Source organism: Hypanus sabinus, unplaced genomic scaffold (genome assembly GCF_030144855.1).
Source record: "Hypanus sabinus isolate sHypSab1 unplaced genomic scaffold, sHypSab1.hap1 scaffold_213, whole genome shotgun sequence".
Lineage (NCBI taxonomy): Eukaryota > Metazoa > Chordata > Chondrichthyes > Myliobatiformes > Dasyatidae > Hypanus > Hypanus sabinus.
The window spans coordinates 297,869-318,325 of NW_026780235.1; the positions used below are offsets into that span (position 1 = coordinate 297,869).

A 20,457-nucleotide genomic window follows, 5' to 3' on the forward strand; every position below is an offset into this window, starting at 1 on the left:
AATAAGGAGATATTGCTTGGAGAGTTGTAAATCCTGACGGTGGATGGACAAGACATCACGGATTCGCAAAAAGAGGCTGAAGCGATTGTGAAGGCATTCACAGTGCAAGAATAATTAGTCAGGAATTGCTCCCCGTGACCGGGAAATCACAAATGTCACTCTACTCCTGAGGAACACAGGAAGGAAAAAGATAGGAAATTATTGGTTGCTGACCAAGATTGCAGTGGACGGTGCAATTTGAGAGTCCATGCTACGGATGAGGTATAAGTGCATCTTGGTTCTTACTTCTCCTAACAGTAAGAGTGTTCACTTTGATTGTGTAAATATGTGGATTTCATCTCCAGGCACAGTGAGTATATAAGATCCCCATTTGAATACACTAAGATATGAACTGTTTGTTCATAGTCACAGTGCATTGATTACTCTTCACAAACATGTTTATCCAAATATTTGCGCCATTGCAAAATACTCCATTTGAGGTTGTTCCCCTCCCTGAATCACAATATATAGGGGACAACCACCGAAATCTGATACAGCAGCTCAAAGAAAGCAACTTCGATTTCTTCGTTACAGGTAAATCTGATTTGTCTGAGTCTTTCTGAAATAATTATTGACAAGCATTAAATGGAGATGGCTTCATTGGTAAATTGGCAGATGATGAAACAATTGATGGAGCTGTGGATAGTGTGGAGAACTGGCAATAAATACAGCAAAATGTAGATCAATTGCAGATATAGGCTGGGAAATGGCAAATGGAATTTGACCCAGATAAATGTGACGAATTGCACCTCAGTAAGGCAAACGCAAGACAGAACACTGTTATGGGCAAGGTCCTTTGGTGTTGCTGAGCAGAGAGATCATGGCATCCTAGTTCATTGCTAGTTGTAAGTAGCTACACAAGTTGGTATGTTGTTTAGAAATAGGCGTACAACATGCTTGCATTTATTATTCAAATAATTTAGCTCAATTCTCATGTTCCTACTTTGTAAGACTCTCGTTGGGCCACATCTGGATGACTGCATACAGTACTGGTCGCCCCACACTTGGAAGGATGTGGAGGCGTTGGAGAGGGTGAAGAATATGTTTACCAGGATGCTGCTTCATTTAGAGGGTGTGTGCTATCACAGGAGGCGTAATAAAATGTTGTTTCCACTGGAGCTCCAAAGGCTGAGGGGTAATCTGATAGAGGATTGCAGGAAGATGGAGGGTATGGACATGGTATAGGCAGGAAGGATTAGTGTTTGGGTGTTTTTGATTTGCTTTATAGCTAGTTCATCACAACATTGTGGCCCTAATGGCCTGCTGTTGTGCTGTACTCTTCATTGTTCTATGTTCTCCTTAGTTCTCAAAGCATTTTCATAGCAAACTGACCCATTTGACAGTTACCTTGTAGCTGTTGGTTAAATCCTTTGCGATTTACAATTTGCTATTTCTAAACTCAAGGTAAAGATTCCAATTAGAATTTTAAATCTCTCACAATATCATTAGACATGTTGGCTCCTAAACTACACAAGCAGCAATGACGTTAAATTAGTTTCGACATTCCATGTTCATGAGATGTTCTTCTGCACACCATTGATTTAACATGTGGTAATTTGAGTTAATAGCACCTTTCTGTCACCTTAAACAGTCTGACATATCACAGAAACAAATATTTTCACCCATAGAACTGCCAAAGATCAGATGACTTATCTTTAAACGCTGGAATCTCTTGTACATGAAAGTCGCTGAAGGTTCTGAGATTCTCAAACCACCCTGCCTGGCACATGTGATCAATCCATGGTCAAGGTCACTAAGATCTCATTTCTCTTCTATGCTGATGTTTGGTCTCAACAGCAAATGAATCTCTTGACCATTCCTGCATGCTTTTATGCATTAAGTTACATCGAAAATTTTGGATGATGAGATATCGGCACTAACAAGTGTAGTGGGATGTACGGGTGTCCATAATAAAGTGGCCACTGAATGTATTATGCTCTGATTGGGCTGTCCTGAACCATTTCTCTGTCACTGAGGTATTTTAGAAGTAGAGTTTCTGATAAATTGAAAAAACAGCATCCAATCTCACTCATGCAGCAACGTTACGACAATGTGATTGATAATGACACTGATAGAAAGGACAAGGACTGAACACCAGGGAGAACTTGCCCATCTTTTCCAAGGTACATGGAAATCACTCAAGAGGCTTTAACATCTCTGTCTGGATTGCTTCAGAGCTGCATTGAAATAGCATCCTAGAATTTGAACTGTTCACAAGATTGGACCTTGAACCCATTCTATAGACTCAAGGGAAGAATCACACCACCTGGTCACACTTGACACTGATACGAACTCAGCATAAAAACAACTTTAGGGAAATGGAAAACAATCAGCTCAGCAAAGGCAGCAGTACAGGAACTTGCAGCTCATACGGAATGGAATCTAAATTCAAACTCTCTGTGATTAAAGAAGAGAATAGTAATTTTAATGTTATTCTATCTACAATTGAAGGGTGTTCTAAAGTAGTCTTCAAGGCTACTAGAGTCTGTACTTCTGCAGATAATCTATTACCTTGTGACAGGTATCTGATTGTACAAGACAATATGTGGGAACTGAATTCAGCACAGATATACTATAGCCTATTGTTGAACACACACAACTTAAAACTACAAAAATACAGTATTGCCTTTAAAACTGAACTGATTTACTGTCCCAGCTATCCAACGATAAGTCATTCTTGTCCTATAGAAGGATGTCTGTATTCACTTTACCTGTATTCTCAGTTTTCTGAAATATTCTACCTCTCAATTTGTAGTTTCCAAAAGTCATAGGAGCAGAATTAGGCCATTTAAACCCAAAGGGTTTGCCCCACCATTCCATTTTGGCTGATTTATTATCCCTCTCAACCTCATTTGCTTCCCCTGGTCAGGAACCTTTCACAAACATACTAATGAATAATCTATCAATCTCCACTTTACACATCCCCAATCACTTAGCTTCACAGCTGTCTGTGGCAAGCAATTCCAAAGATTCACCACCTTCTGGCTCGAGAAATCCCTCCTCATCCCTGTTGTAAAGGGACATACTTCTACTCCAAGGCTGTACCGTCTGGTCCCAAACTCCACCACCACAAAATACATCCTCTCTACTTCAACTCTATCTAGGTCTTTCAATATCCATAAGCTTTCAATGTCCTTCTTTTCTCTTTACCAGAGCTATCAAAAGTGAGATACCTTCCTCCAGATAATGGCCTTCCAAAAAACACTTGTCGTCCTGGTGTTTCTCCTGCTGCTTGTTAACACTGAGTTTTCCAAAGCCCAAATGTCCAGTCGTCATGAAACCAGATTAAACAGTAATGCAGAGGGAATTTCTTCACAGGTAGGATTGTCTTACCTCCACTTCTTTAACAGTGTTCATTGTTGAATTTTCTTTACAGATATACAACCAAACGAAACAACATTCCTCTACAACGTGCTCCAACCACAGAACATTGATCGCACAAAGCACATAAAACTAAATATTGTCAAAAATAAGTGAATAAAATATAATTCACAATGCATGCAGTGTGCAGCACATTAAAAAAAACAACTAACAGTAAAGAGCTCACTGTCTTGTGATGAGAGGTCGGGAGTGGCAGGGCATTCATTGGTTTTGTAACCTAATGAAAGAAGCTATTACCCAGTCTAGCAGTCATAGTTCTCAAGCCAGTGCCTCCTTCCCGATGATTATAGGTCAAAGAGATTGGGAGATATGTGCCAGGGATCCTCAATGATGCTTTGGGATTTGACTAAATCAAATGTGTCAGATCATTAATATTCCAAACAACATTTTATTTAAAGTCAAACATCTATTTTTTGATATAATGAACATACTGAAATGCAATAAAAAAACATTAATTTTTCCAAGTCAAATTGAGTTTATTCTTATTATCATAAGTTCAGTGAGGTACGGATTCAGTACCAAGGAAAATTTGCATGCAGCAACATCACAAAGATGAAGGGACAGACAGCACACAGAATATAGATTATGCATTAGCTCTTCCTTAAGTCATGCCATATGCAATAAAGTCGATTTGCCATCATGAGTATATATTTTCAGAAGTTAATTGATGGAATAGTAATGAATGGGAGATTGGTTTGACTAGACAAAATAGATGAATGTCACTTGAGGCAGGCATCCCCAACAGGGCTGAAAACATTGTCAATTACAATTTCCCACGAGACGTTACTCACGGACAGTTATAGAAAATCGGGTTGGTCTTGCAATGGAAATGTTCCCATGATAGTTCAGGGTTTATTCATCGAGAAGATACTTTGATTGATGCACCAGTTGGGTGGGAGGTGGACGGGGTAATATTTTGGTAATATTTTCTGAGGAGCTGACTGGTCAAACTAAACAGTGAGAACTGGTGCCGAATACTTTCCTGTGTTCAATGGTGGGTGAGGTTCACCAATGACGGACTGGGCCATATTTAGTACTTATTACAGGCTTTTCCGTACAATGGCATTGATGCTTCCATATCAGGCCAAGATGAAACCAGTCAATAAACTCTCTAACAGACATCTGTAGAAATTTGTTAATGTTTCAGATAATAATTCAAATTTTGTCAAGCTTCCAAGAAAGCATAGCATTTTTGGTGACATTCCAAATCTCCTCAAATTCCTATTGAAATATAGCCGCCGTCTCACCTTCTTTACAGCTGTATCAATATGTTGGGTCCAGGTTAGCTCCTCGGACATACTGGCCCCCAGGAACTTTAAATGGCTCCCTCACTGCATTTCTGATCCCTCCATGAGGATTGGTGTGTGTCATTCACACAACTATAATGTGTCATCTGTCCTCATACCCGAACTCTATATTCTCAAACCCGACCTCCGGAAAACACGGTGAGGAATTCTTCCATGGGCAAGAAAGTCAATGGTCTGAGATAACTGAGCTGCAAGTTGAATTCACAATTCTTTGTTTCTTGTCAATTCACAGGAAAATATGAGCGAAAGTCTGAGAAGCAGATTCCGAACATACAACAGGTGACTTTGTGGTTTGTTAGAAGTAAAGGTCTGTTAAGATCTATTAAGAACTGTGCATTCCAGTGATCCACCACTCTCTGAATAAAAAAAAACCCTACGCCTCACATGCCCTTTGAACACACGCCTTCTCACTTTAAATGCCTGCCCTTTGATATTTGACATTTCAACCCCGGGAATCAGATACTCCCTGTCTACTCTATCTATGCCTCTTTTAAACTTATAAACCTTCATCGCAATTCCCCTCAGGCTATGGTGCTCCAGAGGAAACAACTCACCGTCCTTTCCAATTGTATCCAGTCTCAATTGTAAGCTAAGCTTTCGCTGAGGAAATACAGCTCCAGAAATATGATTTTTATTTCTGCATGTGTGTGTGTGGCAAATATCCATCGACATTTCCTGGTACATGCTTCAGAGCATCGACTGATGATAAGAGGGTGTTCACCATGACACTGGAGTAAACTCTAGATGTCTCATTCTCCTGTGTAGTAAAGGACTTCAATTTGCTGCATCCTACTACAAGTTCTGAGTTATCATAATTCAAAAATGAGCAATGCTAAAAGTTCACGTGCAACGGTTGTATTTATATTTTCTGCCCATTACACTACTGGTGTTTTTGGCAGCAATAAAGGTCTTCCTTCTCTGGCTGTGTTCAGTGCTTCCTTCATCATGTCAGTGTTACGCCTGTGACAATAGACAATAGGTGCAGTAGACCATTCGGCCCTACAAGCCTGCACCGCCATTTTGAAATCATGGCTGATCAATTACTATCAATACCCTGTTCCTGCTTTGTCCCCATATCTCTTGATTCCCTTATTCATGATACCTATCTAGCTCCTTCTTGAAAGCATCCAGAGAATTGGTCTCCACTATCTTCCAAGGCAGTGCATTCCAGACCCCCACAACTCTCTGGGAGAAGAAGCTTTTCCTTAACTCTGTCCTAAATGACCTACCCCTTATTCTCAAACCATGCCCTCTGGTACTGGTCTCTCCCATCATCTGGAACATATTTCCTGCCTCTATCTAGTCCAATCTCTTAATAATCTTACATGCTTCAATCAGTTCCCCTCTCAATCTCCTTAATTCCAGCGTTTACAAGCCCAGTCTCTCTAACCTCTCTGCGTAAGACAGTCCAGACACCCCAGGAATTAACCTCGTGAATCTACGCTGCACTTTCTCTACAGCCAGGATGTCCTTCCTTAACCCTGAAGACCAAAACTGTACACAATACTCCAGGTGAGGTCTCACCAGGGCTCTGTACAAATGCAAGAGGATTTCCTTGCTCTTGTACTCAATTCCCTTTGCAATAAAGGCCAACATTCCATTAGCCTTCTTCACTGCCTGCTGCACTTGCTCATTCACTTTCAGTGACTGATGAACAAGGACTCCGAGATCTCTTTGTATTTCTCCCTTACCCAACTCTAAACCGTTCAGATAATAATCTACCTTCCTGTTCTTACTCCCAAAGTGGATAACCTCACACTTATTCACATTAAACGCCATCTGCCTAGTATCTGCCCACTCACCCAGCCTATCTAAGTCACCCTGAATTCTCCTAACATCCTCATCACATGTCGTACTGCCATCCAGCTTAGTATCATCAGCAAATTTGCTGATGTTATTTTTTATGTCTTCATCCAAATCATTAACGTAAGTGGTGAACAGCTGTGGTCCCAATACCGTGCCCTGTGGCACCCCACTAGTCACCCCCTGCCATTCCGAGAAACACCCATTCACACCTACACTTTGCTTTCTATCTGCCAACCAGTGTTCTATCCATGTCAATGTCTTCCCCCTGATGCCATGAGCTTTGATTTTACCCACCAATCTTCTACGTGGGACCTTATCAAATGCCTTCTGAAAATCAAGGTACACTACATCCACTGCATCTCCCCCGTCTAACTTCCTGGTTACATCCTCGAAAAACTCCAACAGATTAGTCAAGCATGATTTACCCTTGGTAAATCCATGCTGGCTTGGCCCAATCCTATCACTGCTATCTAGATATGCCACAATTTTATCCTTAATAATGGACTCCAGCATCTTTCCCACCACCGATGTCAGGCCGACAGGTCGATAGTTCTCTGTTTTCTCCCTCTTCCTTTTTGAGAAATGCAAGATCGCTATTAAGGCAGGGTAGGAGACCCAGGAAATGAGTGAGATAAGTTTGGAATGTCCTGGCCCCCAGCGATACAACGCCACGGAAAAGGTCATTGTTTCTTGGAGGCGGAATTGTGTATTGAGTACTCTGCTTCATGGAAGCCCTCAGGCAATGTGGGCAGGTTAGGGGATGGCATCATTCCACCCTGAGTGACATCTGAGACCCTATGAGTGGGGATAAAAGAGGGTCTGGGGAACAGCTCCTTGAGACGCACCAGAAGAAAGGCTAGAACTCCTGTAACAGCGTAATAGTGAAAGCCGGCGGAAAATCCCACGTAGAAATATAGAAATATAAAACCATAAATAATTAAATAATAATAAATTATGCCAAGTGGAAGTAATCAGTGATTCAAAGTCATTTTATTCGTGACAACATTAATTCGTTATCAGCTAAGCACTGTTTCTGAGTTTAGTCTATTCATTTACTATATTAATAATTCACATGTCAAGACAAGACAAGGTAAAGGAGCAGAAGTAGGCCATTCGGCCCCTTGAGTCCGCTCCGCCACTTCACCATGAGCTTAAGTATTCTCCCATCTCCAATTTCCGACTTTTTCCCCATATTCCTTGATACCCTGACTAATTAGATTCTCATCAATCTCCTCCTTAAACACCCTCAATTATTGGGCCTCCACACTGCATGTGGCAAAGAATTCCATAATTTCACGACCATGATGCCTCAAACAGAATTACAGGACAATGAGTTCCAATCAATTTGTAATCAATGCCCACATTACACAATAATCCGTTTTGCTTTGGTATCATACTACAAACTTTCTCAATGTTTCTGTTGACATGTCACTCATTAAGTGAATACCAAATCGTCAGTCCTGTTGAAGTGCTTTGAAGTGCTTTGTAATTTAATTAAAATTGTCATTTGATAACGTATATTGAAAACTTTCAACAAAAGTAATCAGTCTATAATATTAGCTAAGCAGAGTCTGCTGTGTCACATATCGGGGAATATTTCTGTTCTCTTGATAAAACTAGATCTATGTAAAGGCAACAAAGGAACACATTATGAACTTTAATTAATATTGTATAATACAATAGTTGTATCTAGTCTCAATTGTAAGCCAAGCTGACACTGAGGAAATACAGCTCCAGAAATAATATTTTTATTTCTGCAAGGAGTATGGGTGTGTGGCAAATATCAAGCAGCATTTCCTGGTGCATGATTCAGAGCACACGACTGATGATAAGAGGATGTTCACCACGACATTGGAGTAAACTCCAGATGTCTCTTTCTTCTGTGCAGTAAAGGAATTAAATTTTCTGCATCCTACTACAAGTTCTGAGTTATCATAATTCGAAAACGAACAATGCTGAAAGTCAAATGCAACTGTTCTATTTATATTTTCTGCCCATTACACTACCGGTGTTTTTGGCAGCAATAAAGGTCTTCCTCTCTGGTTGTGTCCAGGGCTTCCTTCATCATGTCAGTACTTCCACTTAGCTTTCTCTACTGTCTAGTATGCATTTCATGTGGAGACTCAGGAAAACAGTTACACTCAGATGTAGAATTATTCTTTATTGCGTTTCCAGACCAGTTTTGATTTACCAGTCTGAATTTTTATTGCTAAACTGAAACCCTGAACGGGCAGGACCCATGGACATCTCTTCGCCTGGCCTCTACTTATTTACCTGTTCGGTATGGCTGATACTACCAAGAGCTAAAGCAGAAGGCCCTGACTCCAGACAACATAGAACTCAGGGTCATTGAGGCACATGGTCCTTCAAACCTGATGACATGTCTGTGGTCTTCTTGCAGCCCTTTATTTATTGCCATCCCTTATTTCAAGCATTGGCACAATTTAACATTCATCATAATCCACTTCCTCTTGTTCCAAACCTTTATGTGTCAGGTTTTTTTTTATCCTATTCAATATTAATCATTTGTTGTATTCCAGGTTTTAAGGTACTATGCTTTCAGTAACAAATGAATATTTCTGAACTTGTGTTGTAGATGGCGAGCTGGCCAAAAGGAACGAGCACTCCCAGCAATGATCCATCGGAAGGAATTCAGTCTGCCAGAAACTTCAGTCAGACAGACAGACTGAACGACATACTTTATTGATCCCGAAGGAAATTGGCTCTCGTTACATTCACACTAAGCAGGAATTGTGTAGAAATATAGCAATATTTAACTAGAAATAATTAAATAATTATAAATTATGCCAAGCAGAAATAATCAGTGATTCATAGTCACTTTATTTGTGACAACATTAATTCGTCATGAGCTAAGTACTGTCTCTGTTATAGTCTATTCGTTTACTCTATTAATAATTCATATTACATTTCAAGCAAGGTAAAGGTGCAGAAGGAGGCCATTCGACCCATTGAGTCTGCTCTGCCACTCCACCATGAGCTGAACTATTCTCCCATCTAGATCCAATTTCCGACTTTTTCCCCATATCCCTTGATATACTGACTAATTAGATACCTATCAATCTCCTCCTTAAGCACCTTCAATGATTGGGCCTCCACACTGTATGTGGCAACGAATTCCATAATTCCACCACCATCTGGCTAAAAATATGTACCTTTTGCGATAATTTGATGAGAATGCCAGTAGGATAGATAAAGGGGATGCAGTGTATTTTGTATATCTGGGCGTTAAGAAGTCCTTTGACACAAGTGCCACACAGAAGGCTGCGTATTTAATTAAGAGCCCATGATATTACAAGAATGTTACTAACATGGGTAGTACATTGGCTGATTGGTAGGAGGCAGCGAGTGGGAATAAATGGATCCTGTTCTGGTTGGCTGCCAGTGGCTAGTGGTGATCCGCAGGGTTCCTATGGGGCCACTTATTTTTATGCTGTATATAATGACTTAGATGAAGGAATAGATGGTTTTCCTGCCAGGTTTGCAGATATTAGGAATATTGGTGGAGGGACATGAAATGTTGAGGAAACAGATATGATAGAAACATAGAAACACGGAACTACTGCACAATACAGGCCCTCCAGCCTACAAAGCTGTGCCGAACATGTCCTTACCTTAGAAATTTTGCATTATGCCGATGACCTTTTGCTTTATATTCCTAATGTTGAGACTTTATTAGCTATCGTACATTCTTTTGTCTCCTGTTTTAGTCAGTATTCAGGATAAGAGTGAACTTTTTCTATTGAATCATTTAGTATCAATTAATACTAACCTTCCTTTTAAAATTGTAAGAAATAAACTTACTTATTTGGATGGAACAATTACTAAGAACCATAAATAGTTATTTAAAGAAAATTTGGGCCTGGGACCCCAAGATCCCTCTGATCCTCCTCACTGCCAAGAGTCTAGGCATTAACTCTACATTCTGCCATCATATTTGACCTACCAAAATGAACCAGGCCACACTTATCTGGGTTGAACTTCATCTACCATTTCTCAGCCCAGTTTTGCATCTTATTAATGCCTCATCTCATTAAATTACCTCGTCTCAGTCATTTATAAAAATCACGAAGAGTTGGAGTCCCAGAATAGATCCCTGAGGCACAACACTGGACTCTGGCCTCCATGCAGAATATGACCCGTCTCCAAGCACATTTTGCCTTCTTGGGCTAAGTCAGTTCAGGATCCACAAAGCAATGTCTCCTTGGATCCCATGTATCCTTACTTTCTCATGGGGTTGAGGAGGAGATAAAACAAAGGATCATCAGTGATTGAATGGCAGAGCTGATTCAATGGGCCCGATTATCTCATTCTGCTCTTATGTCATATGGTCTTAAATAAGTATGTCTAAAATTAATTATTTATAATAATTTTGTGTTTAATGGGGACAATCTCAAGAGCACAGATATTAGGTATGGTGAATAAATGTTGCCAATATCAGTAGTAACCACTTCCAGTCTTACAATAAATGCTAATGAAGAACACATTGTATGTATGTTTCATTGATTGTTAATTATTATTACAAGTGTTGCACTATTTCACATTTCTTTAACACACATTATACAGTGTTGAACTTCTATTGGCTGGAACTTTTGGTAGTGACACTATGTTTCTGACCTTGTGCTGTTGATCAGTTTTAACCCAGATGCTCACTGTAACTTGCGGAGAAGATATTCCTGATGTCACTTTCAGGGTCTATGGTGCAGCTGTCTGAAAAAAAATGAACAGCACAAATGTCATTATTGTAATCGACATACGGCAACATACATCATCTCCAATAACTATATGATTTTCACTCCAATGGAAGAACTGCAGGAACGAGACTGCAGGATTTTCTGGGATTTGAAATCAGATGCTGTCATTCTCGTAAATGCTTATGTAGTGTTCTCACACAGCTGTAAAATAACTCTGAACTAAACACCAAGCATAAACCAATCAATGAGGCGGTCCCAGTAAGATTAACCATTTACTGTTCACTCTTCCACATTAAGGTATGGTGAAAACTGTTGATAAAACAATACAAAAAATATACTGTATTTGTTTCCTTCTTGACATCACATTTACATCATAAACACTTGCAAAAGTAAAACTACAACAACAATCTTACATTAAAGTGCAACATACAGTCAGAATCTACCCACGCCATCGACTGGCTTTAAATACACTTCAACACAAACTATCCGCAACTCTTTAAATAACAAAAAACATAAACTTTATCAATCATCATTACTTTTAACAGAATCAGCGTTAACATTTTTAATTCAACATATCGATTATCTCATGAACTTAGGGCGTTGATTCACTAATGTTTCTAGTGCGTAGAAAGAAAACTTTTCTCGCGCTGATACTGTACACATAAGCCCCCTCCCTCCTGTTTCTCCAAACCGGTATTCTCCCACAACACACGGCGTAACTGGGAGTGACGTCATCGCATGCCGCTATATATCACAGAAAACGAATTTACTTTAAACAACCTTAACTTTAACTAGAAATTGATAACAAACAAATTACTAAAGCAAAAGTATAATAAACTAAACAAATGCCTTAAAGGCAACACAGCTTAAGATCTCAAATGACTGCTCCGAAGATAAAATAATTGGTTATTTGGGGAAAGAAATAAGTATATATAATAAAGTTATTACGAACTCCGTGGAGCATGTGGGGATCTTCAGATATACAGGCACTCTCGCTTTCTTTCTTTTTTTTTCATTTTCTTTTTTTTCTGTAGGGTTGTTAGAGGGGAGGGGCTAAGGGTATATTTGTTTTTCTTTCTGTAATTATTTGAAAACGCAATAAAAAACGTTTTAAAAAGAGGATCATTAAAAAAGGTCATTTAGTACAGAGTTAAGGAAAAACTTCTTCTGCAAGAGAGTTGTGGGGGTCTGGAATGCACTGCCTCGGAAGGTAGTGGAGGCCAATTCTCTGGATGCTTTCAAGGAGCTAAAGAGGTATCTTATGGATAGGGGAATCAAGGGATTAGGGGACAAGGCAGGAACAGGGTATTGATAGTAATTGATCAGGCATGATCTCATAATGGCGGTGCAGGCTCGAAGGGCTGAATGGTCTTCTTCTGCACCTATTGTCTATTGTCACAGGCGTAACACTGACATGATGAAGGAAGCCCTGAACACAGCCAAAGAAGGAAGACCTTTATTGCTGCCAAAACACCAGTAGTGTAATGGGCAGAAAATATAAATAGAACAGTTGCACCTGAACTTTTAGCATTGCTCATTTTCGAATTATGATAACTCAGAACCTGTAGTAGGATGCAGCAAATTGAAGTCCTTTACTACACAGGAGAAGGAGACATCTGGAGTTTACTCCAGTGTCATGGTGAGCATCCTCTTATCATCAGTCGATGCTCTGAAGCATGTACCAGGAAATGTCGACGGATATTTGACACACACACACATGCTCCTTGCAGAAATAAAAATCATATTTCTGGAGCTGTATTTCCACAGCGTCAGTCTGGCTTACAATTGAGACTGGATACAATTGGAAAGGACGGTGAGTTGTTTCCTCTGGAGCACCATAGCCTGAGGGGAATTCCGATGAAGGTTTATAAGTTTAAAAGAGGCATAGATAGAGTAGACAGGGAGTATCTGATTCCCGGGGTTGAAATGTCAAATACCAAAGGGCAGGCATTTAAAGTGAGAAGGCGTGTGTTCAAAGGGCATGTGATGGGTAGGGTTTTATTTATTCAGAGAGTAGTGGATCACTGGAATGCACAGTTCTTAATTGATCTTAACAGACCTTTACTTCTAACAAACCACAAAGTCACCTATTGTGTCGAGGGAATCTGATTCTCAGACTTTCGCTCATATTTGAATTAACAATTAACAAAGAATTGTGAAGTCAACTTGCTGCTCAGTTATCTCAGACCATTGACTTTGTTGCCCATGGAAGAATTCCTCAACGTGTTTTCCGGAGTTCGGGTATGAGGAGAGATGACACGTTATAGTTGAGTGAATGACACACACTAATCCTCATGGAGGGATCAGAAATGCAGTGAGGGAGCTATTTTAAGATCCTGGGTGCCAGTATGTCCGAGGAGCTAACCTGGACCCAAAATATTGATACAGCTGTAAAGAAGGTGTGACGGCGGCTATATTTCAATAGGAATTTGAGGAGATTTGGAATGTCACCAAAAACGCTATGCTTTCTTGGAAGCTTGACAAAATTTGAATTATTATCTGAAACGTTGATTAATTTCCACAGATGTCTGTTAGAGAGTTTATTGACTGGTTTCATCTTGGCCTGGTATGGAAGCATCAATGCCATTGTACGGAATAGCCTGTAATAAGTACCAAATATGGCCCAGTCCGTCATTGGTGAACCTCACCCACCATTGAACACAGGAAAGTATTCGGCACCAGTTCTCACTATTTAGTTTGACCAGTCAGCTCCTCAGAAAGTATTTCCAAAATATTACCCCGTCCACCTCCCACCCCACTGGTGCATCAATCAAAGTATCTTCTCGATGAATAAACCCTGAACTATCATGGGAACATTTCCATTACAAGACCTACACGATTTTGTATAACTGTCCGTGAGTAACGTCTCGTGGGAAATTGTAATTGACAATGTTTTCAGCACTCTTGGGGATGCCTGCCTCAAGTGACATTCATCTATTTTGTCTAGTCAAACCAATCTCCCATTCATTACTATTCCAGCCAATTAACTTCTGAAAATATATACTCATGATGGCAAATCGACTTTATTGCATATGGCATGACTTAAGGTAGACCTAATGCATAATCTATATTCTGTGTGCTGTCTGTCCCTTCATCTTTGTGATGTTGCTGCATGCAAATTTTCCTTGGTACTGAACCCGTACCTCACTGAACTTATGATAATAAGAATAAACTCAATTTGACTTGGAAAAATTAATGTTTTATATTGCATTTCAGTATGTTCATTATATCAAAAAATAGATGTTTGACTTTAAATAAAATGTTGTTTGGAATATTAATGATCTGACACATTTGATTTAGTGAAAGCCCAAAGCATCATTGAGGATCCCTGGCACATATCTCCCAATCTCTTTGACCTATAATCATCGGGAAGGAGGCATTGCAGCTCGAGGACTACGACTGCTAGACTGGGTAATAGCTTCTTCCATTAGGTTACAAAACAAATTAATGCCCTGCAACTCCCGACCTCTCATCACAGGACAGTGAGCTCTGTACTGTTAGTTGTTTTTTTAATGTGCTGCACACTGCATGCATTGTGAATTATATTTTATGCACTTATTTTTGACAATATTTAGTTTTATGCGCTTTGTGCGATCAAAGATCTGTGGTTGGAGCAAGGTGCAGAGGAATGTTGTTTCGTTTGGTTTTATATCTGTAAAGAAAATTGAATTTGAACGCGAGTTCCTGAACCTGTTCATTTTTTGGGATTGCAGGCAATTTCAACAATGAACAATGTTAAAGAAGTGGAGCTAAGACAATCCTACCTGTGAAGAAATTCCCTCTGCATTACTGTTGAATCTGATATCAAGTCGTCTGACCCCTCGGGCTTTGGAAAACTCAGTGTTAACAATCAGCAGGAGAAACACCAGGACGACAAGAGTTTTTTGGAAGGCAATTATCTGGAGGAAGGTATCTCAATTTTGATAGCTCTGGTAAAGAGAAAAGAAGGACATTGAAAGCTTATGGATATTGGAAGACCTAGATAGAGTTGAAGTAGAGAGGATGTATTTTGTGGTGGAGGAGTTTGCGACCAGACGGTACAGCCTTGGAGTAGAAGTATTTCCCTTTACAACAGGGATGAGGAGGAATTTCTCGAGCCAGAAGGTGGTGAATCTGTGGAATTGCTTGCCACAGACAGCTGTGAAGCTATGTAATTGGGGATGGGTAAAGCGGAGGTTGATAGATTATTCATTAATATGTTTGTGATAGGTTCCGGAGCAGGGGAAGCAAATGGGGTTGAGAGGGATAATAAATCATCCAAAATGGAATGATGGGCAGACCCGTTGGTTCTAAATGGCCTAATTCTGCTCCTATGACTTTTGGAAACTACAAATTGAGAGGGAGGATATTTCAGAAAACAGAGAATACAGGTAAAATTAATACAGACATACTACTATATGACAAGAATGACTTATCTTTGGATAGCTGGGACAGTAAATCAGATCAGTTTTAAAGGCAATACTGTATTTTTCTAGTTTAATTTGAGTGTGTTCAACAATGGGCTATAGTATATCTGTGCTGAATTCGGTTCCCACATATTGTCTTGTACAATCAGACACTGTCACTGAAGGTAATAGATTATCTGCAGAAGTACAGACTTTGGTAGCCTTGAAGACAACTTTAGGACACCATTCAATTGTAGATAGAATAATATTAAAATTACTATTCTCTTCTTTAATCACAGAGAGTATGAATTTAGATTCCATTCAGTATGAGCTGCAAGTTCCTGTACTACTGCCTTTGCTGAGCTGATTGTTTTCCATTTCCCTAAAGTTGTTTCTATGCTGAGTTCTTAACAGTGTCAAGTGTGACAAGGTGGTGTGATTATTTCCTTGAGGCTATAGCGTGGGTTTGAGGTCCAATCGAGTGAACAGTTCAAATTCTAGGATGCTATTTCAATGCCATCCTGAAGGAATCCAGGCAGATATGTTAAAGCCTCTTGAGTGATTTCCATATACCATGGAAAAGATGGGCAAGTTCTCCCTGGTTTTGAGTCATTTTCCTTTCTATCAGGGCATAACATTGCTGCATGTGTGAGGTTGGTTGCTGTGTTTCCAATTTATCAGAAACTCTACTAAAATATCTCAATGACAGTGAAATGGTTCAGGACAGCCCAAGCAGAGCATAGTACATTCAGTGGCCACTTTATTAGGAACACCCGTACATCCCATTACACTTGTTAGTGCCGATATCTCATCATCCAATATTGTCGATGAAACTTAATGCATAAAAGCATGCAGGAATGGTCAAGAGATTCATTTGTTGTTGAGACCAAACATCATCATAGGAAAGAAATGAGATCTTAGTGACTTTGACCATGGATTGATCATTTGTGCCAGGCAAGGTGGATTGAGAATATCAGAGCCTTCAGCGACTTTCATGTACAAGAGTTTAAAGCGTTTACAGATAAGTCATTTGATCATTGGCAGTTCTATCAGTGAAACCGTTTGTTTCTGTGATATGTCAGACTGTTTAAGCTGACAGAAAGGTGCTATTAAATTACCACATGTTAAATCAATGGTGTGCAGAAGAACATCTCATGAACAGGGAATGACGAAACTAATTTAACGTCATTGCTGCTTGTGTGGTTTAAGAGCCAAAATGTCTAATGATATTGTGAGAGATTTAAAATACTAAATGGAATCTTTACCTTGAGTTTAGAAATAGCAAATTGTAAATCGCAAAGGATTTAACCAACAGCTACAAGGTAACTGTCAAATGGGTCAGTTTGCTATGAAAATGCTTTGAGAACTAAGGAGAACATAGAACAATGAAGAGTACAGCACAACAGCAGGCCATTAGAGCCACAATGTTGTGATGAACTAGCTATAAAGCAAATCAAAAACACCCAAACACTAATCCTTCCTGCCTATACCATGTCCATACTCTCCATCTTCCTGCAATCCTCTATCAGATCACCCCTCAGCCTTTGGAGCTCCAGTGGAAACAACATTTTATTACGCCTCCTGTGATAGCACACACCCTCTAAATGAAGCAGCATCCTGGTAAACATATTCTTCACCCTCTCCAAAGCCTCCACATCCTTCCAAGTGTGGGGCGACCAGTACTGTATGCAGTCATCCAGATGTGGCCCAACGAGAGTCTTACAAATTAGGAACATGACTATTGAGCTAAATGCTTCGAATAATAAATGCAAGCATGTTGTAAGCCGATTTCTAAACAACATACCAACTTGTGTAGCTACTTACAACTAGCAATGAACTAGGATGCCATGATCTCTCTGCTCAGCAACACTAAAGGACCTTGCCCATAACAGTGTTCTGTCTTGCGTTTGACTTACTGAGGTGCAATTCGTCACATTTATCTGGGTCAAATTCCATTTGCCATTTCCCAGCCTATATCTGCAATTGATCTACATTTTGCTGTATTTATTGCCAGTCCTCCACACTATCCACAGCTCCATCAATTGTTTCTTCATCTTCCAATTTACCAATGAAGCCATCTACATTTAATGCTTGACAATAATTATTTCAGAAAGACTCAGAAAAATCAGATGTACCTGTAACAAAGAAATGGAAGTTGCTTTCTTTGAGCTGCTGTATCAGATTTAGGTGGTTGTCCCCTATATATTGTGATTCAGGGAGGGGAGGAACCTCAAGTGGAGTATTTTGCAATGGCGCAAATAGTTTCTATTTGGATAGACATGTTTGTGAAGAGTAATCAATGCACTGTGACTATGAACAATCAGTTCATATCTGAGTGTATTCAAATGGGTATTTTATATCCTCACTGTGCCTGGAGATGAAATCCACATATTTGCAAATCAAAGTGAACACTCTTACTGTCAGGAGAAGTAAGAAGTAATGTTTTCTTTTCTTCTTGACCAGCCTTTGTACACCAGAGTTTCTGCACACTACCATCACTTCCGTGTCTCATGGGAACGTAACTATTGCAGAACTTCACTCAAGTATTCCCTGAACATTTGCCACACTACCGTACTTTTCCTTGAGAGCATTTGTTTCCAAATTCCTGTCTGATAGCCTCATAATTCCCCTTATTCAAATTAAATTCTTTTCTAACTTGGCTGCTCCGAATATCTCTCCAATGATATTGTAAAGGAGAAAGGATTATATTCACTATCTCCAAAATGCTCTCCTACTGAGAGATCTGACACCTGACCAAGTTCATTTCCCAATACCAAATCAAGTGCAGCCTCTCCTCTTGTAGGCTTAACTACGTATTGTGTCAAGAAGCCTTCCTGAACACACCTAACAAACTCCACCTCATAAAAACCCTTGCTCTAGAGAGATGCTAATCTATATTTGGCAAATTAAAATTTCCCATCATGACAACTCTGTTATTCTTACACCTTTCCAGAATCTGTTTCCCTATCTGCTCCTCGATATTGCTGGTAATATAGGCTCTGCCCTTCTCTGTTCACTGTTTTGGGTGATTTTCACTGATTTTGAAGGGCCGTGCCTCACACAGCCAGACTGTTGCAATACAATGCTCTCCTCTAAGGTATGAGCAGAATGGTGGGTAAATATTCGATGGAGCAGAAACAAGTGGGATCAGCAAAAAGGAGGCTCTAGATGTGATGGAGGCTCGAGTTGATGGGGAGTAGAAAGAGGGAACCAGAGCAGGAGGATGAGGCTACAAATGAAAGTTCAGCAACATCTGGAAACTGATTGACTGAAAAAAAAGAGGTTTATGTTTGCAAAATGCTGGCGGGTCTCAGTAGCCCCAGCAGCATCTATGCAGAGGAATAAACCGTGAATATTATGGGCCCAAACACTTCATCCTACCTAGACTGTTTATTTCTCTGCTGAGATGCTGCCCGACTTGCTGAGCTCCTGCAGTATTTTGTGTGTTACTTTGCAGTTTATTCTCAGCATCTGCCGAACCTCGAGTTTCATATCTGCTGTGGGACTTTGACAGTTGTCATACAGAATGCCTGTTGACATTGAGTAATAAAGAGGAGAAAATCTGCAGTTAATGAAATCCAAGGAGAACACACAAAATGCTAGAGAAACTCTGCAGGCCAGGCAGCGTCTGTGGATAAAGTACAGTTTACATTTTGGGCCAAGATTCTTCAGTAGGACTGGGGAACAAACAATGAGGAGTAAATTTAAAGGTGGGGGAGGGGGAGAGAAACACAAAGTGATAACTGGAACTGGGAGAGGGAGAGATGAAGTAAGGAGCTGGGAAGTTGATTGGTGAAAGAGCTACAGGGCTGGAGAAGGGCAAGTCTGATAGGAGAGAACAGAAGGGCGTGGAAGAAAGAAAAGTGGGGGGGGGGAGAAACACCCGAGGGAGGTGATGGGTAGGCGACAAGAGGGAAAAGTGGATGGGGAATGATGAGGGAGGGGAGGCATGACCGGAAGATCAAGAAATCGATGTTCATGCCATCAGATTGGAGGCTGGCCAGCTAGAATACAAGGTGTTGTTCCTCCTACCTGAGTGTGGCCTCATCGCGACAATATAGGAGGCGATGGATTGACATTTCCACTGACTATATTGTTTCTGGAAGCTTGCTGTGTTGAAGTAGATGCTGAGATTTCTGCATAAAAACATTGACTGCTTTTGGGACATGTGCTGTTGAACCAGCACTTGTCCCCTCAAACTAATCCAGTATATTAACAACAACATGTCCCCTCCCTTTTCCAAAATATAATTCAACCACTCTAATACCATATATCCCATATGTTTACACAAATGGGAAATCAGGAATATTGGTCTATAACTAGGAGGATCCAACAGGGGTTTACCAGGATCCTGAATAGACACTACAATTGCAATTTTCCATGAGGAGGGAAGATGGCCTGAATGCCAAATAGGATTCAAAAATGTAATATTATTTCCAAAGAGCTCTGGCCATACGTTTAAACATGCAATGACTAATATCATCCTTTCCTGGAGCCGTCAGCCCTGTATTAATAATCGTTTTCCTAAATTCACACAAATAAAACTCTACATCACTGTCATTGCTACAGCAGGTTTCCAACACGTCTGGGTATTCACTTAACAGCTTATCCCTACATTGTTTAGTCTCTTCATTATTTTGATTATGAATTACAGCAAATGACCAAGCCAGTAACTAAACCCTCTCCGTTTCAGTCACAATTGTATCACCTTCTTTAATCAATACTGGGAACCCTATGAATCCCTCACCCCCATTTTCTTAATCATTCCCCTAACACCTCCAAGTTTAATAGTCCTTCGAATTCTAGCACAATATGACCTCTAGTAAA

General features: G+C 40.0%; 1 long non-coding RNA gene across 1 annotated transcript; it reads left to right on the forward strand.

Moving 5' to 3' along the window:
• Nucleotides 1-543: 543 nt before the first annotated feature.
• LOC132387720 (uncharacterized) lies at nucleotides 544-11,160 on the forward strand. Its single transcript, XR_009510000.1, has 4 exons — nucleotides 544-573; nucleotides 3,193-3,357; nucleotides 4,960-5,006; nucleotides 9,130-11,160. It is a non-coding gene; the product is annotated as an uncharacterized LOC132387720 (long non-coding RNA).
• The last annotated feature ends 9,297 nt before the right edge of the window (nucleotides 11,161-20,457 follow it).